The following is a 26428-nucleotide window of genomic DNA, read 5'->3' on the forward strand; positions in this document are numbered from 1 at the left end:
GGGATGTCAGTCAATTAAGGGTCAGTGACTTGCAAGAGAAAATCAGTGGAGAGTCACATAGGTAAATCATTATTTGACTTAGGTTTTGTTAAAGGTAGAATTGTGAAGTGTACTTTTCTTTGTCTTTTAAAATTAAGACAAAATATGAAAATGTTTAATAATGTTTTTATATTATACTTCATGTATCATTCTTAACTAGAGAGGGAGGGAGAGAGAAAAGATAAGGGGGGTTACTAAAAGACCAAGACAAAAATCTCTGGCTTTTTAAAGTTATTGCCTACAGAGCCTAACAATTATGTGGAACTTTTACAGCTGTGAGAATAAATAGACTGGTCAACTTTTAAAAGTTGACTCAAGAATTCGGTGAAATTACATCGGGGTGAGATGATATGCAGAGGCTTAAAATTCTCTCTTTTAGGCAATAGTGTTCATGTACCCATTCCTGATCTTGTTCCTCAAATTCAAACCTGTATATCCAATTTCCTGTTGGGCACCTTGAGCTGCTTCCAGAGGTACTTTAATCTCAGCATCTCTAAAGCAAAATATGTTGTCTTCTCATTGAACCTGTTGTTGAATTACCTAAATTGATGATGTCACCACGATTTTAATTTCTTAAACTAGAAGCCATGGGAAACATCCTTGACTTTCCCTTTTTCCTGGCTGGCACATCCAGCTTAATCACCAAGTCCTGTCTACTTCTGAAATGAAGCTCAATTCTCTCCCTTTCAATACCTCTATTGCCACTAATTTAGCTTCAGTTCTGGCCTAAGTGATCTGCCAGCCTTTTTTCTTACCTCCCTTTTGGCCCAGTCTTCACAATGCCTTTGAAGTGACCTTTTTAAAATATGAACTTGAGTTTTCAGCCCCCTGCTTAAAAACTAGATGCTTCCCCGATTCCTATAATTTTTTTTTTTTTTTAATGAACTGGCCATACTCTTAGAAGCTTTAATCATCTGTGCATTTTGTCCCAGTACACATCTTTCCTTCTTACTCTGCAATACGCCATGTACTTTTATATGTTTGTACCTTCAGACAGAATCTTTCCTTCTTAAAATCCTATTTCTATCCTTTTCAGCCAGGCAAATGCTTTATTTCTTTTTATTGCATATGAATTTAACTATGAAATAGTATATACCTGATGATTATAAAAATATTTAAACAATGCAGATGTCTATACAGTTAAAAAAATGAAAATCTGCCTTTTCATATATAAAATTCATCTTCCCATAGGTAATTTCTGTCGATACTGTATATATTATACAAGATGTGTTATTCCACATTTCTGTGTATATATGTATGTAAATTCAGGAAACCAACATGTCATTTACTTCTCTCATCCTTTCTTCCCCCCTATCTAATCATTCCCTGAATCTTACTGATTTTATTTTCCAGAATCTATGTTCTTACTTTCATCTCTGCTGCCACCCTGATCCAGGATGCCATCATTTCCCTCTTAGGCTTCTGGAGCTGCCTTCTAATTCCCATTTGTCCTGTTCACAGTTGCTCTGGTTGGCTACCCATTTATTCTCTGTGTAGCAACTAGAGTAATTCTTTTAAAATTGCAAATCTGGTCCATCTCCCAGCCTTAAAGCTCTTTACTTGCTTCCTGCTGTTGTTATGGTGTGCCAGAATGGTTGGGCTCTGGCCCAGGGGGCCTTGGGGGATCCAGCCCTTGCCTCTCCCTCCCCTTGTTTTCTGTGCCCCACCTTCACTGGCTTGCTTGCTTAATACATGATGTTCTCTCCTATTTTAAGTCACTTTGCCAGATCATTTTTCTTGAAGGTATAGAGAAACAGAAACCTTTTGTTTCTGTAAGCTTGTTTTTCTACATAGGCAGTAAGTTTTAAATCAGATGAGTCTCAAGAGTTCATATAGACAACTTACATTATTATGTTATTGTTCATGACTTCAGTCAGTACTCTGTAGAATGTAAGGACTCAGATCATGTAAGAATTACCCTTTAAAAAACTATTTCAGGGTATTAGTTCTGCCAGTCTATAAACTTTATGCTAGGAATCCCAAAGCACATGACATTTAGTTATAGTATAGTTTGTCATATGTAAAAAATCTCTGTGCTACATTTTCCTTTCTTATGTTTGTTAAAAACAAGATAATTGGAAAAAATAATTAATGGTCACTAAATTTGCAGATGCTGGATGTCAGAACCTTTAAGCATACTTAAACGATTGATTGCAATCAAGAATAACCTGTATCAGGTTGCCTTCTGGTGATTCACAGTTATTAGTCCAGCCAGTTAAATACCTATAGCAAGAGACTACTCTTAGATATTTGGCAGTAAAATGGGGACAGTCTCAAGGCTTATGAGGGAAGCAGGATTGAGGTGGTTTTTTTTCTTATAGACTTGTTTATAGATGAGTAGAAAGAGTTTGAAAATCCAAGAGTGATGTGGGAGACAGGAATAGTTGCCACAACAACAAACCAAAGATGACAATGTCACCCACATTTCCTGGGTAGCATCAGGGAATAGGAGAGAGATGGTCTTAGAGAGTAGGTCTGAAAGCACTGGGGAGGTGGGGAGGTGGGGAGGTGGGGATGGGAAGGGGAGGGAGGGTGAAACAGCCAGGCGAAGATCTAAATGTTGAATTAATATGCTGTTGTAGGAGTTTATGGGTGTGGAGGAAAGGGTATGAAAAATGAGAAGAATTTGTATCTGCTGTTTTCCAATTATTGAGGAATCTAAGATATTTGAGGGTGGAGCAAAGGTAGACTTGGAAGCTTGAGTGAAATAAGGGTTTAAATGTTGCCTCTGAGAATCTGTAAAGAAATGAGTAGATTTATTAAACCACATCAGATGGCAGGTGCAAAAGTGGATTGGATTGACCTATGTTTGGGAGTTGGTTAAGTACTAGGCACTAGGTAAAGTCCCGTGTGTGAAGCAATTAAGGATTCGGCTGAAAGTGGAGTTGAGTGATTGGCCAGGGCCTTGGGGATGTGAAGAGAAGTCAGCAGTGGGTTATGGGCCATTTTTTTGGCAATATCTTACATTACAATCAGCTATGGCAAAGTATACAGAGAATCTGTTCTCACTGCAGAATTCTCACGTTAACAGTTCTGCCCATGTTTTTCAGGGGTAATATTTTTTTAGTTGGAGAATCCTACATTAGCAAGCCCTAGGTTCCACTTATTTGATTAAAAAAATTTTTTGAGTCATATGACTCATTATAGCCAAGACAGTTGTTTATGCCTTCCCTAACTTGCCATTCAAGTAAAAAATGTTATTTAAAATTGAAATAACATATATATATGCCCTGGCAGGTGTGGCTCGGTGCATTGAGCACCAGCCTGTGAACCAAAAGGTCACCGGTTTGATTCCCAGTCAGGGCACATGCCTGGGTTGTGGGCCAGGTCCCAGTTGGGGGCATGCAAGAGGAAACCTTTCCATGTATCTCTTGCACATCGATGTTTCCCTCTTTCCCTCTCTCTAAAAATAAATAAAATATATTTAAAAATTATATATAAAGTATTTGCTATATGTGAGGCACTGTTCTAGATGCTAAACAAATGTGTTATTTCATTTAATCTTTATCATCTGAGGTAAGTGCTATTATTGTCCTCATTTTACAAATGAGGAAATGGAGGTACAGAGAGATTAAGTAACTTGCTCAGCGTTCTGAAATGGAGGTGGGGAATATATTATGGTTAAGAACACAGACTGTGGAGCCAGGTGGATGTGATAAGGATTGCATGGCTCATTACATGTAAAGTCATTACAGCAATCCTGGGCAATTTTTGTAAAAGTGTTAACTATCCTTTTTCTCATTGTGACAGTGATAGTTGTCATTATTGTTATCTTAACAACAACAATGTTGTGGGCTTACCAAGAAATCTTTTCTCTATCATCCTTGACTAATGAGATGCCTGCTTTCATACTCAGTAACATACTCTACCCTTCAAAATGTCCTTTCATATTATAAGGTGAATGTTTTAGCTGTTGGAACATTGATTTTTTTCCTTAATTTTTAAATTACAGTTGAAACTAATACAATATTAGTTTCAGGTATACAACCTAATGATTAGACATTCATATAACTTATGAAGTGATCGCTGCGTAGTTCCCATTTGACCCTATACATAGTTATTACAATATTATTGATTATATTTTATATGCTGTACTCTACACACCTATGACTTTATAGCTGGCCTATTTTACATCTTAATCCCTGCCCCTTTTTTACCCACCCCCTAACAACAATCAAAATGTTCTGTCTTGTTTGTTCGTGTGTTTTTTTTAAGATTCCACATGTAAATCAAATTGTGTGGTATGTGCCTTCTGTGCCTGATTTACTTCACTTAGCATAATACCCTCTAGGTCCATCCATGTTGCTGCAAATGACAAGATGTCATTCTTTTTTATGGCTGAGTAATATTCCATGTGTATATATACCACATCTTCTTTATGTATTTGTCTATTATTGGACACTTAAATTGCTTTTATATCTTGGCTATTGTAAATAATGCTGCAGTGAAATAGGAGTACATAATGACTTTTGAAATTCGTGTTTTGGATTTCTTCAGATAAATACCTAAAAGTGGGATTTCTGGGTCATATGGTAGTTCTATTTTTAATTTCTTGAAGAACTTCCAAACTGCTTTCCATAGTGGTTGCACCAGTTTACAATCCAATCAACAGTGTATGAGGATTCCCTTTTGAAATTTTGGAAAGTCTTTTACTGAGCAGACATTTCCCTCTGTAATTTCCACCATTTAATTCAATTCATGGTCTCTGGGAAATGCAGAACAGGCCTTCTCTCTTTTTTAGATAATAGCCTTCAGAAACACTTGATTCCTCTGTAATTACCTCTTCTGAATTTGAGGAATCTTGAGCAGTTTTATTCAGTGTACTCCCTCTGTGCAATAGGGCTATCATTAGTTGGCAGCCATAATTTTCACAAGATCATAATCCCTTTAAGACTGCTTTCCCTACTGAGAAAGCAAAAGATGGTGTAATAACATGAGCTGTTGCCAATAATAATTATAATTAGTGCTAACATTTATTGAGCACTCGATATGGGCCTAGACACTATTTTCAGTGCTTGTATGAATTCATTTAATCCTCATGACAACCCTGTTAGGTAGCTGCTGTGATTATTTTCATTTAACAGATGAGAAAAACAAATACATTTTCTTAAGTGTTTTATACTTTTTTTTCCTTTTGAATTTAGGTCTTTTTGGTCTTTTCCTTATGAACTAACATTTTTATTTGAGATAAAGCCAATTTTACAGCTTGCTTCTGCTGCTTTTATTTTGAATCAAATCAGTTTATAAAAAATATGGCTTTAGACATTATTACCATATTAGAGAAAGCTATAGGAGATTATTTTTAGTAATAAGTAAAAAACAAGTGGTATAAAAGGAAATGACGCTTTACATATTTTTAAACTAATTTGCTATTTGAAGTAAGAAATCCGAAAACCACACATTTCAGGTGGTTCTTTATTTTCTTTATATATGTGTATATACACATACATATATACGCCTTGCCAAATTTGAGATGTACAGTATCCTTGGTTGTCCTTATGTAAGTGTTCCTAGGGAAACAAAAGTAGGAACCATTTTGGCCCCTGCTTCCTCCACCAAAACCCTGTAAGTTAAAAATTATCATTATTTAGAGGAAAAGTAACAGCATGATCTAAAACCTTTTATTACCTAAATAATAAGCTCTATAAGAAGCTCGCCACAGAGGGCAGAGATTTAAATTCATAACAATTGGACAATCCTTGAGAAACTTTTTTTTAAAACTATTATAAAATCACTTTAGAGTTGAGTGGAAACACCCCAAAAGGAAAACTCCTTTGAACACATTTTAGAATTGGTGCTTAGAGTTCAAGTTTCATAGTGTCATGTGCCAGCATTAGACATTTATTTGGTCTAAAAGGTTAGTATCATTTTTGGAAGTTCAATAAGTATTTTTAAATCTGTTAAAAAGTGATTTTTAGTTCTATTTATGGCTAGTTTGAAAAAATAATTTTATAATAGAGAGGTTAGGCAGACAACATATAGTCAAGTCTCATGCAGGTACAACCAAATATACATGTACCTGTGCAAACACACAGAGGTACCGTTGACAAGAATGTTTTGTGCTTCGATTGTACATCTACTTCCTGAATTCCAGGTGCTGCCCTGAAAGAGAAATAGGTATTTGGTTCTGGTACTAGGGTCTCTGTGCCTGATTTCTATATTTCCTTTTGAACTTGTAGAATCGATACTTGGGGAGAGGTAAAAATCACTCATTAACAAATTCTAAGGCCATATGACAGAAGCTAGAGAAGAGAAAACCTATTGCTTTTATTTACCTGCAAAAGTTTAGTTCTGTATCAATGCCAGGGATAGTTCTTGTTCATTTCCAATTGCCTAAAATGGTGTTCCAAACCAAACTAATGTCTAAGGCTTGGCTGGCAAGGCATGTTGTGCAAGAAGACAATTGAGAAAGATCTTTTGTGCCCTCGCAAAGTAGAATAGTTGGTAGAGGTTACCATTCCTGTGATTCAGGCAATACCTGCCCCTTGCTTTAAGGACAAAGAACGATTTTACTGTTGCAATGCCAGGAGGATTACCGGAGTCCAATGACAAGTAGCTGTTGAGTGTTAATATCTTTTGGAAAGGAAAATATGAGATGTTCTGGAGAGAATGGGAGTGGGGAGATGATGGATGCATTGGGTATTTCTTTTGGCATATGAGCCCTCTCTTGGGCTATCACTGTGAGCTCCCTGTTGAGTAAAGCATGGCATTGATGGAGGTTTTCTTTATGAATATTTGTTTACTCTTTGTTCCACTTCACTGGGGATTTGGGGTGGAATCAGGATGTATTTAAATTTTTTTCTGAGTGTCTTTTAATTTCTTTTGAACCTTCTAAAAAAAAAAAAAAGGTAAATAATAATAATACTAACACTAGCCAAGTTTCTTTGAGTCAAGAATTACAATTCTTGGAGGTCTTTTTCTTACCAATTTATACCAATTTTATACCAATTCTATGCCTGTCAATATAGTCTTTCTAAAGGTTCTATTTTACCCCACTACTTGTTACCAGATATTACTTTCTTTTTTAAAACTGTTTTTCTATTACAGTTGTCTCATTTTTCCCCTCATTGCTCCCCTGAACCCTGCCCACCAACCCCCACATTCAATCCCTACCCTATTGTCCGTGTCCATGGGTCATTTATACTAATTCCTTGACTAGACCCTTCCCTTTCTTTCCCCCTTCTACTCTTTCCCCACTCCCCTCTGGTCACTGTCAGTCTGTTCCTTGTTTCCATGCTTCTGGTTCTATTCTGCTTGTTTGTTTGTGTTGTTCATTAGTTTCCTGTATTAGGTGAGATCATACCGTATTTGTCTTTCGCTGCCTGGCTTATTTCACTTAGCTTAACACTCTCCAGGTCCATCCATGTTGTTGCAAAATGTAGGAGCTCTTTCTTTCTGCTGTGTAGTATTCCATTGTGTAAATGTACCAGTTTTTTAATCCACTCCTCTACAGATGGGCACTTAGGCTGTTTCCAGCACTTGGCTATTGTAAATAGTGCTGCTATGAACCTAGGGGTGCATAGGTTCTTTTGAATTGATATTTCAGAATTTTTCAGGTTGAATTGCTAGATCAAAAGACACTTCCATTTTTAGTTTTCTGAGGAAATTCCATACTATTTTCCACAGTGGCTGCACCTGGCTGCATTCCCACCAACGGTGCAGTAGGGTTCCCTTTTCTCCACATCCTCGCCAACACTTGCTGTTTGTTGATTTGTTGATGATAGCTATTCTGACTGGTGTGAGGTGGTATCTCATTGTGATTTTAATTTACATCTCTTTGATGGCTGGTGATGTTGAGCATCCTTTTATATGTCTGTGGGCCCTCTGTATGTCCTCTTTGGAGAAGTGTCTGTCCAGTTACTTTGCTCATTTTTTAATTGGGTTGTCTGTCTTCTTGGTGTTAAGTTGTATAAATTCTTTATATATTTTGGAGATCAAACCCTTTTCTGAGGTATCACTGGCAAGTATGTTTTCCCATAGGGTTGGTTCCCTTTTCATCTTGATCATGTTTTCTTTCGCTGAGCAGAAACTTTTAGTTCGATGTAGTCCCATTTGTTTATTCTTTCATTTATTTCCCTTGCCCCAGGAGATATATTGGTGAAAATATTATTACATGGCATATCTGAAATTTTACTGCCTATGTTTTCCTCTTTACCAGATATTTCTAAAATGCAAACCTAAAATGCAATTTCAGTGGTGACCCCTTAACCTCAGAATTAAATCAAATCATGCAGCATGAGTGAAGAGACCCCTCTACTTCCACATATCCCCTGAATTTCTGGACTAGCCACTCTGAGTTGCCTGAGATGCCCCAAGGCTTCCTGCTCCTATAGATGGGCTGTGCTTTGACAAGCTGTGCCCTCTGCTTAGAATGGCTCTTCCTCTTTCCTCTACAGTCCCTACCAACCTTCGTTCCTCAACTAACTCTGCCCATGCAGTACATCTCCTGGAGACCCTTTCCTGATGGCCCTGCCTCTCCAGCCCTGGTCAGTGAGATGGCTTTCTGTTGTGATGCTGTTGTACCCAGGGCTTCCTTCCATAAGGGCAGTCAACAGGCTCAATTGTTTTCATATGATTTCCTGTCTAGTCACCTTGTGTGAAAACAAAGCCTCAGCCTTTTACTTCCATCCCTAATGCCTGTACGTGCGTAGCATATCATAGTCGCTCAGATGTATTTTGAGTGGATGACTGGTGGATGGGTAAATGGGTGAACAAATGGTACAGACTATTTTTAAGAGGAAGGAATGTAGTGAGACAGTGGCACAAATCAAATCACATGGCTGGGCTTTATGGTTTGCCAAGGGACTAAAAGTCATTCATTAAGCAATTTTGGTTTGAGCTCCTATTATGTGCCTCACACCAGCTAGTCTCTTAGGATACATCCATGTACAAAACAAAGCCTCCTGCCCTTGTGGAGTACATATTCTGCCTGCATTCTAATAAGGTAAAGGGGGGGGGGGTGACAATAAACATGACAGATAAATAAGTCACGTAATATATAGAGTGAGGAAGAGTAAGGAGATCAGGGTGGCTGGAGCAGAGTGATTAAAGGGAAAAAATAGAGTGGAACTTAGAGAGGTGGGCAGGAGTGGGGATTGTTGCAAACACGATGGCATAGGTTCTTGTGTGCCATTGAAGGACAGTGGCTTTGATTATAAGAGATGGAGAGCCAGTGCAGGGATTTTTATCATAGAAAAGACATGCTCTGTCTTAGATCTTAAAAGGAACACTCTTGCTGTGTTGACATCAGACTGAAGGGCAGGGTTAGAACAGAGGGCCAGTTAGGAGGTTTTCCAGCAACCCAAGTAAGAAATGGTGGTGATTTGGGTGAATGTGGTAGCTGGGGAAAAGTGAGGGCGAAGTGGTTAAATTCTAGATATTTTTGAAGGTAGAATTAGCAGATTTTGCTAACAGATTTAAGGTGGACATGGGAGAGAAAAGTTAAGGATAATTCCATGATTTTAGGCTTGAGCAACTAGAGGGATGGAGCTGCCATCAACTCAGATGTGGAAATCTCTGAGTGAAGTAAGAATTTTTTTTTTTTTTTTTTTGGCTGTGGGCATGAGGATGGATGGAGGGCGCTTTAGGAACTCAGTTTGGGGTATGTGAAATAAATGATCTTTATTAGACATTCAAGAGGCAATGTAAAGTAAGCAATTGGATATTTGAGTCCAAAGGTCAGGAAAGAGGGCTGAGCTGGAAATATAAAGATAATTGGGAGCTGGCTGTCTATTGACTATATTTAAAATCAAGAAAATAGTGCATATGATCACTAGGAGTCACCTGACTGCATGCCTAGAATTATAAGAACTGAATCTTGGGGTACTTTCTAACATTAAGAGGTCAGGAAAAGGAAAAGAAGGAGCAACCAGGAGTGTGGTATCCTAGAAACGATGTGAAGAAAATGGATGAAAGAGGGTGATCAGGACCGGCAAGAAATATTCAAAGTCTTGAAAAGCAGGGACCTACAGCCAAGATTGCTCTCCCCAGCAAAGATATCATTTAGAATCGAAGGGCAGATAAAGAGCTTCCCAGACAAGGTAAAGGTAAAGGAGTTCATCATCACCAAGCCATTATTATGTGAACTGTTAAAGGGACTTATTTAAGAAAAAGAAGATAAAAACTATGAACAATAAAATGGCAATAAATACCAATCTATCAACAATTGAATCTAAAAAACAAACTAAGCAAACAAGAACAGACAAAATCATGGATACAAAGAGCATTTTGATTGTTGCCAAATGGGTGGGGGGTGTGGAGAAATATGGGTGAAGAGATGAGGGGATTAAGAAATACAAATAGATAGTTACAGAATAGCCATGAGGGTGTAAAGTACAGTATAGGAAACGGAGTAGCCAAAGAATGTATACACATGACCCATGGACATGAACAATGGTATGGGGATGCCTGAGGGAGTGGGGAGGGTCTGAGTTGAGGCGGGCAAAGGGGGAAAAATTGGGACAACTGTAATAGCATAATCAATAAAAAATAATTGAAAAGGAAAATACAAACCCCTTCAAAATAAAAGAAAAAGGATGATCAAGTGTATCAGTTGCAGCTGGAAAGTTAGATGAGGATTGATTATTGAGCACCAGATTTAGTAACAGTTAAGTTACAAGCACCTTGGTGAGAGTCATTTCATTGGAATGGTGGAGTGGAAGTCTGATTAGAAAAGGTTTAGTGAAGAGGATGAGCCGAATTGGAGACAGCCAGGTGGCTGAAAAGAGATTAGATTGTTTTGTTTTTAATCCTTGAGGATAAAGAACTAAAGTGAAAGGTCATCCCTTTCCCCTTATTGGTAAATTGTTATTAAGCATTTCATAAGAAATATCCCATCATATATGATTATATTTAATCACATATTATTATAGTTTGGGGCAGAAACAAGGGCAAATGAAACTTTTTTTTTTTCATTATTGTAAGGGGAAAAATCCATAAGTAAACGTTTTTGCTCCAAACACTAATAAACTATTAAATTGTTAAAAACCAAAGACTTACTGATTCACTTCCTTCATGAATTTGTCTGGTTCATTTTATTCCCTTGTCACTCTTTTCTCTTGGCTTTTTTTCACTTTTAAATTGAAATTTAATACCACACCCGTGACACAATTATTTCTATAAGTTTGGCCCAGTTTCCTAACCCAGAGACATTTTCCCCTTCAGTGAGTGCTGTGAATTTTTTTAAAGTAGTTCATTGTCCTCTTAAATTTTATTTAGGAACAGATTTTTTTTTTCTTATTCCTTTTTAAAATTATTGCTGAACAGCAGGAGAGGAGAACTCCAGTGATGATAAGAAAGAAAGAATGTTTTCCTTACTTTGAATTGCCCAGAATTTATTCTAATCATAAAATATTGTCAAGTTCATTCTTGTGGGTTAGTCAGTCTGTTCCAATACTTTATAGAAGAGGACTCAGGGACATCGAAGCCGTGTTTGTACCCAGGAGGGAAAAAAAAAATGCCTTCTTCTGGAACTACACTTCCCTGCATTTCTGTCTTTTAAGACGCCAATCAAATGCTGTTCTCTCCACAGAGCCTCCTCTGCTTCTCTGGGATCTAGGTAGTATTGCTTTCCTCTGAATCACTGTGCTACCTACTGCCTGTAGTTCTTACTTTTGTTGTTTACTGGTGATGGTGGGCGGGGGAGGTTGGGGGTCATGTAATGTAATGGTTAAAAGCACAGCCTCTGCAGACTTGCAGAACTGCATTCCAGACCTAGCCTTCCCAGTTCCCAGCTCTGTGATTTTAAGCAAATGACTTAACCTTTGCATGCCTTTGTCTTTTCATCTGTTAAATGGGAGTAGTTCCTACCTCAAAAGTAGTAAGGATTAGAGGGGATAAGGCTCGTAAAATTATTTATCAGAAAACTGGGCAACTTGAATAAATGGAAACCTGAATATATGAAATATATAATATGTACTTATATATTTATACTTATATATTTATATGTAATATATGAAGTAAGCCCCTACCTTTATGGCAGATTACCTGAAAGAAGGGGACAGTGGCTTATGTTTCTTTCCTAATACCAGTTCTTATCTATAGAAGGAACTCAGTATTTGTTAATGATGGGAGATGGTGCTTGGAAATATGGAATGTTTGTTCATGGACACTATGGTATGCGTGTCATAATGTGTTCCTTGCTGCACGCTGTGAGTGGTTTTAGGCTTTAGAAAATCTTTGTGACTAAACTCTTACTTATAATGCACAGTCCAGGGAAGTGATGTTGCAACTTTGATGGCATATAAAGTCAATATTCTTTCCTTTTAGTTTTTCTAACAACCATGAAAGTTGTTGGGGTTTTTCCAACAACTTCACAGCTTAGAATACAGAAATCTGCTTTAACTTTAGAACAGTCGATCAAATTCTGTCTAATTAGGAGAGGAGCTTAGGTGACCTTTACTTTTAAGCAACCTGTCGTAAGCCATGTATTTTTATAATGTGAAAAATATTAGAAGGAAAGAGCTAAATAAGTGAAAACAATCAAATTACATTATAACTATGAAAGCAATATTAGTTAATTTTGAAAACTAGGAAGTGCCAGTAAGCAGAAAAGCAGTACAAATCACTGAGGTGCCACTATTTCCTCTCCTACATATGTTGTTCCAGGCTTTTTCAGTGACTAAGTGTGCATGTGTAATTCTCACACAAAATGGCATTTTACTACGCAGTCAGCTCCATAAGGTGCTTTTTCCCATCTAATATACAATGAATGCTTTAAATCTTTAAATATATTTCTGTGTTATTTTACCCTCTATGGCTGTACTATATTAGTTAACCAACTGTTTTAGTCCCTTGAGGATTTTACAGTTTTTCTCAATAACCAACAGTGTTCTTTTGTACACCTGAACAACTTATCAAATTTAAAGACCACAAAGTTTCCTTGGACTTGCCAATGTAAAATAGCTGGAATATTAATTTAATTTAGTTTTGTCCATTTAAAAGGCATCCTTTTCCAGTTTTGAGTGATGTATTTAATGGTCACATTTGGAGCTCCTCCTGTGTGTCACTGAAAAGAAAGCATAGTTCTGACAATAATGTGTATTTCAGATTTTATTTATGAATATAAGACAGCCTTTTCTTCATTTGATCCAAGCTACAGAGTTGTGATAATGTCATCAGGAAAATGTTGTACTGAGGTCTTTACTTTTTAACTAGCCTGGTCTGTAATTCAGCATTAGTGAAGTCACCAGTAGGTCAGTTATTACTGTTCTGGCTGCAGCAGTGGGTGGGGGTGCTGAGAAGGAATCCAGAGTTAGATATTTGCCCCACAGATTTAAGGTTACCACCATTTCCATCTTTCATAGCTGTGGAAACTTGAGATTCTGCATTCTCTTAGTCAAGATTTTATCAAACGTTGCCTCCACCTGCCCACCAGAACTTCTCAGAAGTCTTGTCATTGAAAGTAGCATATTTCTGTTTTATGCACCACAAAATGACAAAAATTCTCTATTATGTCATGTTTATCAATATTGGGGTTATAAAATATAGTCATCAAATTTATAGGTCTAAGAAAAAGGAATAATAAGGTGACTTAGTCATTTTATTTTTGCAGTAAATGTCTGGCCAACACCTACTATGTTAGAGGCACTGTGCTGGGGGCTGCTGTTACAAAGAGGAGTGAGCGAGTCCTCACACAGCTCTTGGTGGGCTACACATACAAAAAAAAAAAAAAAAAAAAAAAAGCCAACGGTGCTTTGTAGTATTTTGCTGCAGTAAATAATGACCCATATCCAAGAAGGTACAGGAATCAAGAGGAAGGAAATAACAGGTGTTATAGAGCAAGTAACTCTTTAGCACATTCAGTGACTAGGCATTCCCTTGGGAGATGAGGAGACTGTGAAAAGTGTCTTGCAAAGTGTGCAAGAGACAGTGTGTATCCTAGGAATTTCTAGGAAACAAGAATTGCAATGTTCATTTAAAACAATTCTCAAGTTAAATTTAAAAAAATTTTTGACTAGTTTGATGTTTATTATTTTTCTATATTTATGGTTTTTTTTAACTAATTGTTTCTTTTTAGGAAATTAATAAATCATTTGATTCTGAAAGAGTAAATGAAATGGACATGATTGAATAAGGTGTTCTTGTTAGTACTTCCTATCTCAGTGACATACTTTGTTCCCTGTCTTAAATTTAATAGTGTAGAAATTATGACTGTAGATTCACAGAGATAGAAAGAATAGACTGTAGTTCATATTATCTGCCAAAGTTTCCATGCTCTTAGTAATATTCCACAATATGATCAAGATCACTGTGCACATCTGTTGATCTTAGCATCAGAAAAGCCTTGAGCTCTACATTCTGAGATTTCAAACAGTCAGTTTATAGTGGAAAGGAACTGGAGATTTAGACTAAGTAGATACGTTGTAAGAAAGCCATAGTGATCTTATTTAAATATTTTCCACAGTAAATGAAGCAAATGGTACTGTTAAGTTACTGCCATGATTTTGTTTTTGATAAATGAATTTACATCCATGATAATTTTTAAAACATTTCTCCATAGAATTTCACATAGTAGTCAACATGAATACTTGAAAAAGATAACGTATTGAAGTCCAGATTTGAATTAAACTTCCAAAAAGTATAATGATTCCTTTATTAGTTTTGAGCTTATTTTATAAACAAGCATTTTTAAGTTTAGGAAGCGTAATTAACCAAAACCTGTAGAGTAATAAATAGGTGAATTTCTAATATGGTTGTAACATTGTTCACTTGGTATATATAGTATATCTTGAGTACCTGCTATGGGCCAGACAGTGAGCTTTTAGGAACAACTTTATCTCTAGTTTCTAACAGACATTAATTCCCTGGTTTCATGGAGTTTATATTATAGTGAGGGGAAATAGATGAGAGCTAATGAAACAATTGCCAATTAAAGTAAAAGTTAGGAAAGAAATACACAAGGGACTGAGAACTTGAATCATAGAGAAACGCCTGCTTTGATAGGGTCAGGGAGAAGTATCACAGACGAGGAGAGGCATGTGCAGATTCCTTGATCGAGAAAGAGCTTGATATGTTTGACGGATTGAAATCAGGCTAGTGAGGCTGAAGCCAAATGAGTAAGGGGAAGAACAACCTGAGAGGAGGTTCAAAAGCAAGGTAGGCAACAGAGGTTAGGTAGGTCAAGGTAAGAAGTTTGGATTTTATTCTAAATGCAATCAGGAGGCATTAAAGGATTTTTATGCAAGAGACTATCCTGAACAGATTTCCTTCTTATGGTCATTCTTGCCTGGGGAGATGGAAGCAGGGAGACCAATGAGGAGGCTGTTGCATTAATCTAGGCAAGATATGCTGGCGACGGGCTGGGGGATAGCAATAAGGATGGAGAGAAGGTTGCTGTGAGAAGCCAGCAGGACTTGGTGAGGGAGGAGAGTGAAATGGGGAGGATTGGTGTGACATTGAATAAGACGGGGAAGTCAGAAAGGGCAGGAGCAGAGGTGTTTTAGTTTTTTACGACCTATCATGTCTAATACGTTTCTGAGAAACTCAAAGGGAGCTGTGGCTTGGACATGTAGGCCCAAAGCATAAGAAAGGTCTGGGCTCTAGCTGACATATTTGAGATTACCACACTGCCCAACAGTAAACTAGATTTAATAGATTTTTTTTTTTAAAGACATTTGTAGTATAATTGATAATACTGAAACTTTATCTGTAGTACATATCCTTTGTTCATCAGCAATTCAGTCCTTATGGCAAATGAATGAAGTCCTCTTTGGTGATTCTTCCCAGCAGAACCTTCCAGATTTATGCTAGGTCTCTCCCCAACATCTGTACCTTTGTATCTACCATGACAAATAACTGCTAATTTCCAGAAGGCACCATGTTATCCCAGCTCCATGCCTTTGGAAATGCTATTTCTGTGCCTTGGAAATGCTCATGCCAGCTTTTGCTACCTTGCTCCCTGCTAGTCATTACTTAAGATACAGCTCAGGTAGGTCTTGCCTCCTCAGAGGAGCCTTCCCAGAGTCCAGGCTGTGCCCCAGCCATGGGCTCCCCTGAGCAACCTGTATTCACTCATCTGAGCACCAATTACACTGTTTTGTGGCTGCCAGTCAGTTCTTCTGTTTCTTAGACAGTACTGCTCTTCCACCCAGGCAAGAGGGGCCCTGCCTCTAATCTGGGTTTTGCACTTGGAAGGCCCTTCCTCTGGCTCTCCTCTGCTAAGCCCCTTCTCCATGAAGCAACAAGGCGATGTTCCCAGCTGGAGCCCAGGTACTCCTTTCCATGCCACACTCTGTGGAACCAGGGCCCCAGATGCCAGAATTCCCTACCTAAATGACCCAAAGCCTGCTTTGAGGGCTTGGGCTTCTTTCCCAAGGCCATCCTCCTGAGGGAGGGCCATGCCCCAGGGAGTACACCGTTGGGCATGAAGGATGATGAGCATTATCTGCAGGGGTGTCTACACGTGTGTGCACAAGGCTCTTGGAGATGGGGACAGGACTGCAGGGGGGAAGAGAAGGAGCCAGGCCAGGGGTCAGGAGCCAGCCCGTTCTGTCCCAGAACCCTGAAGAGTCCAAGATTTCTAAATTCAAAGCTCTTCCCACAGCACATTCCTTTGAGGAACTGAAAACAGTAATTCTGTTGGGGGCCAAGGTGCATGTGGGCAGCAGAGGCCCAGTTCAGGCTGGTGAGTGAAGAGAAACTGAAACTGGAAAAGCCAGTGTCCATACTGCATGTCACCTACCAGACCCAATAAGCAGAGACAGGGATCAAATCTTTATGGGCGCTTATTCAGGTGGTCGGCGATCTGAGAAGACAGCAGGTTTGTGCCCTAATAGACGTCTTACATTCCAGTAGAAATGGGCCCTTTTTGTAAGGAGAAGAGTAGGTAAGGAATTCAGGGAAAAGGTTAATGGGATAATTGGATAAAAGCTGCAGCATTCCTTCTTCTGTGTCCTGGGCTGTGGTCACCCTGGAGTACAGTGACTCAGATACCATCTTGAATTGCTTGCCTTCCTCCTGAGGCACAAAGGTGGGACTGCTTATGGTTTCTTGGAATCAAGGTGGGTCATACCTCCGGTTCCTGAAACAATAGCTTTTTACATACATTCTTACTAAGCTTATTAGCTGTTACCTGAAACTAAAATTTTCCAGTATTTGAGTCCCCCATCAAAACCTCATAGCATGTGGTACGTGGGCTTCCATTTGTTCTCTTTCCCGGACCTTGCGGTTAGGGGAGGGGCTTTCCCTGGTGCCAGTGCAGGGGGTTTGGGCCATGCCTTTCACCCAGCTCTGAGCACAGGACCTGCCCATACACAGAGGTTTGTTAAAAGAAGGAGTAATCCAGGCCTCTGTGGATTCTCTGGCCTTGGGATGAATCATTTTGAACCTCCACTGCTCTCTGCTTACTGATAGATGCATCCCACTGCTCCCTGCTTGCTGATTGATAGGCCCATCCCAATGATGGCCTAGAAGGTGCAGCACTGCTCTGTGGTTCTACAAAGATGCCAGGCTGAAGGGCAGACAAGGGCTGCTTTCCAGCCCTCACTCAGCTGCCAAGCCCTGTGCATGCTGTGGAAAAGTGCCCCCTTTTGGCAGGGTTGACTCTGCCTGGTGGAGATATCTTTTTGCTCATTTTCCAGAGAGAAGTGGGCTTTTGCTAAATCTGAAGGGGTGATTTTTGTGGGAGAAGGTTGTCATTCAAACAAAGGTGTTCTAAGCTTCCCAAGGTTGTAGGAGAATAAGATATTTGGGTACCCGGCTCTAAATTCTCCATTACTATTAAATTATTAAGATGCTCAAGCTATAAGCAGCTCCATTGTCAGAATATTTTGAACTATTGCCTCTATATCTGCATCTCCTCCTTCCCCCTCCCCCAAAAACTCAGACAGGAAACTATTGATCCAAGCCACAGCTCTCCATGCCATTCCCAGAACTCCCAGGCCTCTCCATTAGCACCTGCTGCCCCCACATAGGTTGTCCATAGATATTTTAAGTCATTACTTTTCCCAGACTCCTCTGCTAGCCTTCTGATAAGGTGAATTGAAATTGTGGATCACGGGGAGGGCTGCTGTGTGCCCTCCTTGAGCCATGGCCCAGTCCTGTGCATTCTGATGACAACTCCCCAAGGCAGGCTCTCCAAGGAGAAACAAGCCTGGGCTGGAGCAAGGTTGGAATTCCAGGGAGACTTAGCAGTATTAACGCTAGGGAAAGGGTATGTACTTTTCCTGTGGGCTGTTACTAATCACAATAATGCTCCATTCTTTCTGGATTTCTTTCAGTTGGACTGAATTAAGAGCCACAGGCTTATCCTAGTCCTTGATGCTGAGAAAATAGGGTATGTTTGATACGGAGGTGTCAGCACTGTGGTGAACTTTGAGGCAGCCTGCCAGTTGTGTAAGATTTGAAATATATCCTCAAGCTGAAAATTTGAAAAAGTTTCCCCCATTTTCAAACTATAGGAATTGAAATAGTTTAATAATAAGATTAGGAGTTACTCCTGTGAACTTAATACACCACATGACAAGAACTCTTTGTCAGAGTGGACCGAGTCTCATCCAACAAATAACTGAAAATGCAGAATTATGTTTTCGCTTAAAGGTAAGGTTACTTTGCAGACCGCAGTGCTATAGATATACCCCATGCAGGGTTTGAAGGTGAAGAGCAGCTCCCTCCACGAGAAGCTCAAACTCAGGTTGAAGTCTTTGCTATTTAGAGCGGTTGCTACATGGGGTCTTATTTTGTTTTGTGACTAATGCTGTGTTGCATTTGAATGAAATGAAGGGTGGCGGTTTGCCCCAGAGTGTTGTGGCCTGTTTTGGCCTCTTGTGCCATTAAAGCAGCGAGCCAATGGCGAGCAAGGGTTGTGTGTGAGCGTCACAGAAAACACAAGATACCCAAGGGGGAACTGTGAGCGTCTCTGGGCAGTGGATTGCGGCTGCTTTTATTTTGTTTTGTGATTTCCTGTGTTTACCCGATATTTCTATAATAGATATGAGTTGCATTTATAATCATATTTTTAAAAATATTTAAAAAGAGAACCCATTTGAAGAAACTGAGAGAAACTTCTGTAAAATGAACCTAAAATAGAACAGGAAAGGAAAGGAGGGAGAAAAGGGAGAAAGGAGAGAAGGAAGGAAAGGGAAGAAGGAAGGAGGGGAAGAAGAAAAGAAAAAGGAAAAAACAAATCTCTCATGGAAGTATTTGGAATGCTAAATTGATTGCTATCCTAGTTTTTCATCTTGTTTTATTGCTCAAAACTGAGCATTCATTTATTACCAATGCTAAAAGGGAAGAAGAAAATATTTGTTAAGCTTAAACATTTATTGACTTAACTCGTCAGGATGAAAATAATGCTTTCTGCCCTGAAGACAGTTATCCTAGTGTGGCAGACATACTCATAGGTACATTTATTAAACTTTTAACTTTTTAGTCTATCCATGGTCCAGGCACTGTGCTAGGTTCTGCACTTTACAGATAAATACAGAGAGGTTACTTGCCCCGAAGATGACTGATAGTATACTGAAAAGAAAAGAAATTTAAACTCATGATTACAATGCAGTCAGTAAGTGTCACAACAGGGACAGGGCACCCTGGGAGTACTGAAGAGAGGCACTGAACCCTGGCTTTCCTAGGAGTAAGAGTGGATTCCTAGAAGGGAGTGATACCTAAACTGCATCCTGAACTCAAAGTCTTTAGTATAGCACATGCCTAGGCAGGGAGAGAAGGCAGTGGAATGTCAGGCTCTGGAGTGACTACAAAGGCCGGAGGCGAGGCAGGAGACACAAGGCTTCTGGGAACAGTAAGTCATCCCCTGTGGCTGCAGCCACTGGGGGCAGGCAGCAAGGTTAAGTGAGTTAAGGAGGCCAGGCCATGAGAGGTCACATGCTATGCTAAAGGCTTTGGGTTCTTCCCTGAAGCAGTGGGAAGCCACTGCAGGATTTTAAGGAGAGTGACATAGGCAGATTTGCATTCTAGAAATGTTTCTTTAGCAATATTATGCCCCAATAAGGCAGACACTTTAGGAGGCTAAAGCAGTAATCTGTGCAAGAAATGAAGTCTCAATCAAGATAGTAACAAGGAAAAGACCAAGAAAGAGTCAGAATCAAAGTACATGAAGGAGATTGATTAGAAAGAACTTGGATGGGCTGTAGGATGGGGGTGGGGGTGGTAAGAAGTTGGGGTGGCCCCTTGGTTTCCAGCTTGGATAACTAGATGGATGACGGTAGCGTGGGGTGGAGTATGATAAACTGCAGTCGAAGCATATGGAGCTTATAGTGCCTGTAAGACACTGTAGGAACCCTAAAAGTGATTGAAAATGTAGATTTAGAGCTCAAGAAAGAGACCTGGACTCAAGAGTTATTTGGGAGTTATTACAAGTAGTTTGCAGTGAACCCATTGGTAATGGAAGAGATTATTCGGAAGAAGAGAGAAAAATACAGAAGACCATGAGGAACATGAATATTTAAGAGAAGCCAAGAAAAAGGGAGTCTGTCAAAGAGACCAAGACATGTTCAGAGAGGTAGGGGAAAGCCAGGGATAACAGGAAAGGAAAACCAGGTGTGTATGGAATCTTTGCCCACGCTTGTTCTCAAGTGTGCCAGCCTTGGAAGAAAGGGCAAAGGGCCAATGACAGGTGGCAGAAATTCCCAGTCCACCTGAGTTTGCCTCTTTAATAAGTTTCAATGGACACAAACATCTACCGACATCTCATTCCTGAACATCTGGGAATAAGAGGGTTTTTTGTTTGTTTGTTTGTTTATTTCACTGAGCACATTGCCTCTCCAAACAAAATCAGGCTACTGTTAGGAATGAACATGAGGGAAGGGATTGGAGGTAGGCAAATGATGGTGTTGACCATGCAGGGTAGCCAAGGGAAGAGGGACTCTTAGGGAAGGAGGACTGGTCATTGTCCATTCAATGTGAGTGCCTACTGTGTGCTGGGTACTCTCAGGTCAGTGCCTCAGAGAAGTCCCGGAAGGTAATGAATGAAACTGTGTTGCTAAAGCAACAAGGAGTCCACTTGTGAACTTGGGCTGGTTATGGGGGAGGCCAGATTGCTGTGTGTCCAAAAATGAGTGGAAGAGGTGGGAGTGAAGGCAGGGAGCAGACACTAGTCTTTGGAGGATTTGACCTTCAGTGTATGAGGAGCAAGACAAGGTTGCAGCCAGAGGGGAACGTCAGTGTGAAGGAGAGGTGTCAGGAGAAAGGGTCTCAGGAAGGAGCTGACATGTCCATATTCTGAAGGTAAAGAGCCAGATGAGAGAAGGAGGGTGACAATCCAGGTAAAATGATACATGATGGAGAGAGGGCTCCAGAGAGGTGTGTGTTGGAGGGGACACTAAACACACCTTAGCTGTGCATTAGAGAAGAGATGAGAGCGTGGGAATCGGTGCTCATGCATCTCTGGTGAAAAAGGCAGCAAAGGAAGGGATCCTTCACCCTTCTGTGAAGCAGCAGGCAAGATGTGGAGATTGTCGGGTAGGCAACTTAAGGCAATAAGCAAAGTCCTAGCTAGGCAGTATTGACAGACTGGTTAAGAACCGTACTCTGGATAAGGACAGCTTGTGCACTCACATCCTGGTTCTGCCACTTACTAACCATGTGAACTCAGGCAAGTTATTTAACCTCTCTGTGCCTCTGTTTTCTCATCTATAAAATGAGGATAACAGAAACCTGTTACTTGGAGTTATTGGTTGAACTAAATGAATTAATTGAGGTAGTCCTTATAACAGTGCCTGGCACAAAGGCATGCTCCATATACATCAGTCATAATAATTACTGTTGACAGAACTGAGAGCAAATGCCCTCAGTCTGGGGTCACGTAAACACCAGAATGTAAGTGGTTGATGGAGGGTTATGAAGGCACTGTGTTTTTCCAGGATGGAAGGAAGCAAGGATGTCCTCACAGAGCAGAGACACTTGACTGATACACAGGGTCATGGAGAAGCTGTTTCAAGTTGAACAAACACTGTAGGAACAGGCGTGGGACTGTTGAGAAACCACCATGCTGTGGAAGGGCACGCTCTCCTGAAATGTGAGAGGGAGCCCATGAGGCACAGGGCGCGGTGTGTGGAGAGGCACCTTCCACCTCAGTGAGGGAGGACAAGTGTCTGCAGGGGAACAGTGAGCACAGGCTGGGCAGGGCCTTGAATGCTCCAAGTCTCCTCTGTGGCCACAGGAAGTTTGGAAGCAGAGAAGAGAAGGATCCACTCTGTCTCACATGCTCTTGCTGGTGAGAGTAGCTGGTGGTGATGATGATTGGGATGATGATGATGATGATGATAATGCCAAATTTATGGAGTGTACACTGTGTGCCAGGGACACTGTAAGTACTTCACATATTGCTGACTCCTCACAACTGCCCTGTGAGAGAGGTACATTATTTCCACCATTTCTCAGATGAGGAATGACTTCAGGAGGCCATCCAGCTGGTGAAGCAGGGAAGTCTGACTCTGGGGCCCATTCAGTGACCACCACATTGTCACCATCTTTCCCATTAGGGCGTGGCTCAGAGGAGAGGGTGGCAGGTGGAGAAGGTGATGATCTCAGTTAAGTCTATGGCAGCTTGTCTTCGCTAGGAGAGTTTGGCTGTAAGGATTAGAACCCCTGCCAAGCACTTAAGTGAATGGTGGATGTGTTATTAAGACACAGGAACCCTCCCAACCCCAGCTGCTAGCTAAGGAGCATGGTGACATTTATAGGGCTGAAAGGATGCCAGGCAATAGTACCATCTTTGTTTATCTGTTTGGAAATGTGGAGCTTTGAGCATCTTTCTCCCATCTGATTAAATGTTAGTTCTTCGATCTACTCTTCTGTGACTCTACCTGACATGACAAGTCCAAGGTCCAATGTCTCTTGACCCACCCAGTCACTGTATTGTAGAAGAGCTCTCCATGTGGATAATGTGGTGTTGCAGCCTGGGTCCCTTATCCCTCCTCAGTTCACTTTGAGGTTGACATGGATGTGGTGAGGGCACCACCTCTGATCTTCTGTAGTTAGTGAACCTTGGAGGTAACCCCATATTCCCTTAGAGCCAGCGGGTGCCCAGCCTCTGAGGAAGATTTTGCTGTCATTACCACGAAGGGCTCCTTCCTCTCCACTTAAGGGATAAGGAAGCCAGTGACTCTCAAACCAGTAGGAGATAATTAACAGATGAATCATGGAAAAGCGGTGAGGAAATGACATTCCACAGCTCCTCACACATATCTCTGGGATCAAAAAGAAGAAGATTGTCATCACCAAACACAGAGAAATGGGAAGGTGTAGTTAGATAACTTTGCAAATAAGTTGGCGATAGACCTGTAACTAGATTACCTTTAGTTAATCACACCGTTAGTTAAGTAGTTAATTGCGTTATTGTGAACCCGGATTAACCAATAATGGAGAAATGGGAGAGAAGCAGAAGGGAAGGGGAGCTAATTGTGTTAGGGAGGGGGAGCTAATCGCATTAGTATAAAACTGGTTTTCTTTGTCTACTTCATGGGCGCATGCCCCTGGCTAGCTGTGAACCCAACTCTGCAGACTCATGAATAAACGCCTTGCTTTGCTGCTGAAGTCCTGTGTCCCAGTGTTTTATTGTGAGCGTTTCTCACACCATGTCAGCTTGACCTTGGACTTCTAGGTCCTCGGCATTATGACCCGTGCAGCAGCTGCTAGATTCACTCTTTCGATCTGGTCTTCCCTTCCAGTTTCATCTTGTCTCCTATTAAACAATAGTATCTTTAACCCTCTTATCAGCCTTCATCAGATGTTCCCTAATTTGTCATCCGTAGTTGGCTCCCAAGTTCACCTAGCCTGGGACTAATCACTGTCTCCAACTTGATTTGCCATTATTGGGTCAGAATAATTTTCCTCTCTCACCAGGGGTATCTTTCCCAGGCACACCAGTCACTTCCTGCTACCTTCCTGCACCTCACCCTTCCCTCAGGACTGCTTACTCTAGGCCTCTGTCACCTCCCTCCCCTCTGAACAACTCCCTTCAGTCTTGATTCTCCCATTAAATGGTTGGTTTGTTGACAGCAGCTCTCAAACCTGTACAGAGCCAAGCACATATCAAACACTTGGGAAATGAAATTTCATATCAGTGATTAATGATGTATGTTCTCCTGGACTTTTAAATTTTTTTATTGCATTTTTTGGTAACATTCCATGTAAGCGCCCTGACTGTGATAAGTGAATACTTGTTAGAGGTGAAGCCAAGCAAAAGGTATTAACTCCTAATCCTGTTAAAGACTTTCCCATTATTCCCTGTGTCTGTATTCTGGCTTCTCTTTTAAGCACCTTGACAACAGAGCCCAGTTGATTCATTGTTGTTTCCCCAAAGAACCTTACACTAAGGAGCAGAGGAGAGCTGGCCTGAATGCTTCAGTGAATGAATGTCCTTTTGGGTGAGGCTAGGTCATAAGTGGTCATCTCATTACTGTTTTCGCTCTATTTAGACATTTATATTTGTTTGAAGCCACTTTTTAGTATTTGTTGACAATTAAGTTATTACTCCAGAAATGTAGAAAAAGTTAGGTTGTACAGAATTTTTCTCCTGCTCAATCTTTTCCTACTATTCAGCATCTCCATCCCGTCTAGCCAGTGCATTTCTTCTGTACTCTTACCTACCCTTCGCTGTGTTTTTTCAGACGTCCCCACAGACATGCAGCCCCTGAACATCTGGCTCAGAGGACGTTCTTTGGGGTAAACTAACTGCTACCCTTTGTATTTGGGGCATACAGAAGATCTGTGTTGCTCTGGCTTTCTCAAAAGAAGATGTAATAGGCGCAAAAATGCTTTGCGAACTGCTGCAGGAACAAAACAAAATAGATTTTGTTATTTGCATCTGAGTCCGAACATTTTTCTGCCAGTCATTAACTGGCTTTAATTTGCATACAGTTTACACATCTATTATTATCGTAATAATGATTAATTCTTAGGAGTACTCTTAGCAGAGAAAAAAAAAAGGAAAATAGTTGAGAAATAAAATGTGGACAGAAAGCATAATCTGATAAATTTTAAAAATAAGACAATTTTACAATGTAGTAAAAATAAAATATTGTGAAGTCTCCCTTATGTCAGATATCTGGCATAATCTGGGAAAACAAAAAAACTGAGCATTATATAGAGACAAAGAGTTCACCTTTACTGTGAGGTCTTTAGTGATTATTCCTGACATCTCTGGGAAAAGATAAAAAAGTAACTGTTAAGTCTTCTTAGATCCTTTTCCCACATGCCCAATGGAAGACTAGGTCTTATGGCCATAGATGTATTTACTCTGCCGACTTTCAGCTTTCTTCCGCCACCTTCCAGCCTTTGCACCACAAACACACAAACACATGCAAGTGTCTTTGTGTGTTTATAGTGAAAATTGGGGCAGCAGAAGATTGTGCGATAATGGTGTTTTCAGGAAAGGCTGTGAGTTACACTGGTCTAAAAGCAACACATCCCTCAGTTGTTTTCACGAGCTACTTTCTTCTAATGTTTGCAGTGAAGGCTTGGTTTGCAAGGACTTATGAATTCTTTTAACATAGCATTTGTTGGGAAAATGAATTACAAGTGGTTCATTTTATGCTGAGCCTTTTGTCATTGCTATTTATAGCTATTCTGTTTATTCACTTTGGGAGAACCATTCTGCAAGTTGATGAGTGTGCTTTATGAGAGAGTGTAAGAACCCAGCAAATTGTTTTGATTGGTCTCCATTTGGATTCACAGTGAGCAGGTGCCATCATTTGGAATTGGTTTGGGCAGTAGCTTGGCTATATAAATATTAGATGCATGACATGAAACCTCATGTAAATTGACTTCATCAGTAAGAACAGGGAAGCTTTATGTTGACTATAGGAGCACCGTGGTACTATTTTTATAGCTTCTGAGCACACAAATGTGTAACTGCCCATGTGTCTAAACATACGTGCATATAGGTGTCTTCCACTGTTCAAATATTTAATATGCATCTTTTCTGCATTTTATTGAGAGTCTATGAAGATATTTTAAGGAAATAAATCTGAGCCTATGATTTCTTAACACAATGGAAATTTTTTTCTGGTCTGAAAAATATACATATTTATACCTTGGAAACTACGTCAAGGATTTTTTCAGCTTGTTGTATTTTTGTTGCTTCTATTTCAGACTTAGAAAATAAGCCATCGCATTTTTAAGCCTTAGATTTTTCCTGCTGTTTTGTTGTTTATTGCCAAAACCACTTTAAAAGACAGCAAATCTTCCGTGACGCACACTGGGAGGACCGAATGATCCTTGCCTCCCCAGCAGAGCTGTTCACAAGGCTGACATTTTCCTAAGAATGGCTTTCTAGGTTTTCATGAATCCATATAAATTTTCACAAATGTGTTTTTATTCAGGCAAAGATTTGAACAGAGACTTATGCTCATAGGTGGAATGTGCCATCCAGAACTCTGTAACCTCTTAAGTAATATTCTAAACCTTGGGCTGCTTCTGGGTAAATTCT

The 26428-nt window shown here is 40.0% G+C and overlaps 1 protein-coding gene across 2 annotated transcripts in view; it reads left to right on the top strand.

Annotated features, from left to right (window-relative positions):
• The window catches only part of PIP5K1B (phosphatidylinositol-4-phosphate 5-kinase type 1 beta), a 326134-nt gene that overhangs the window by 93229 nt on the left and 206477 nt on the right, over positions 1–26428 (top strand). The window lies entirely within an intron of this gene.

The sequence above is a fragment of the Furipterus horrens genome, unplaced genomic scaffold (assembly GCF_987537825.1).
Source record: "Furipterus horrens unplaced genomic scaffold, mFurHor1.1.pri manual_scaffold_4, whole genome shotgun sequence".
Classification (NCBI taxonomy): Eukaryota; Metazoa; Chordata; class Mammalia; order Chiroptera; family Furipteridae; genus Furipterus; species Furipterus horrens.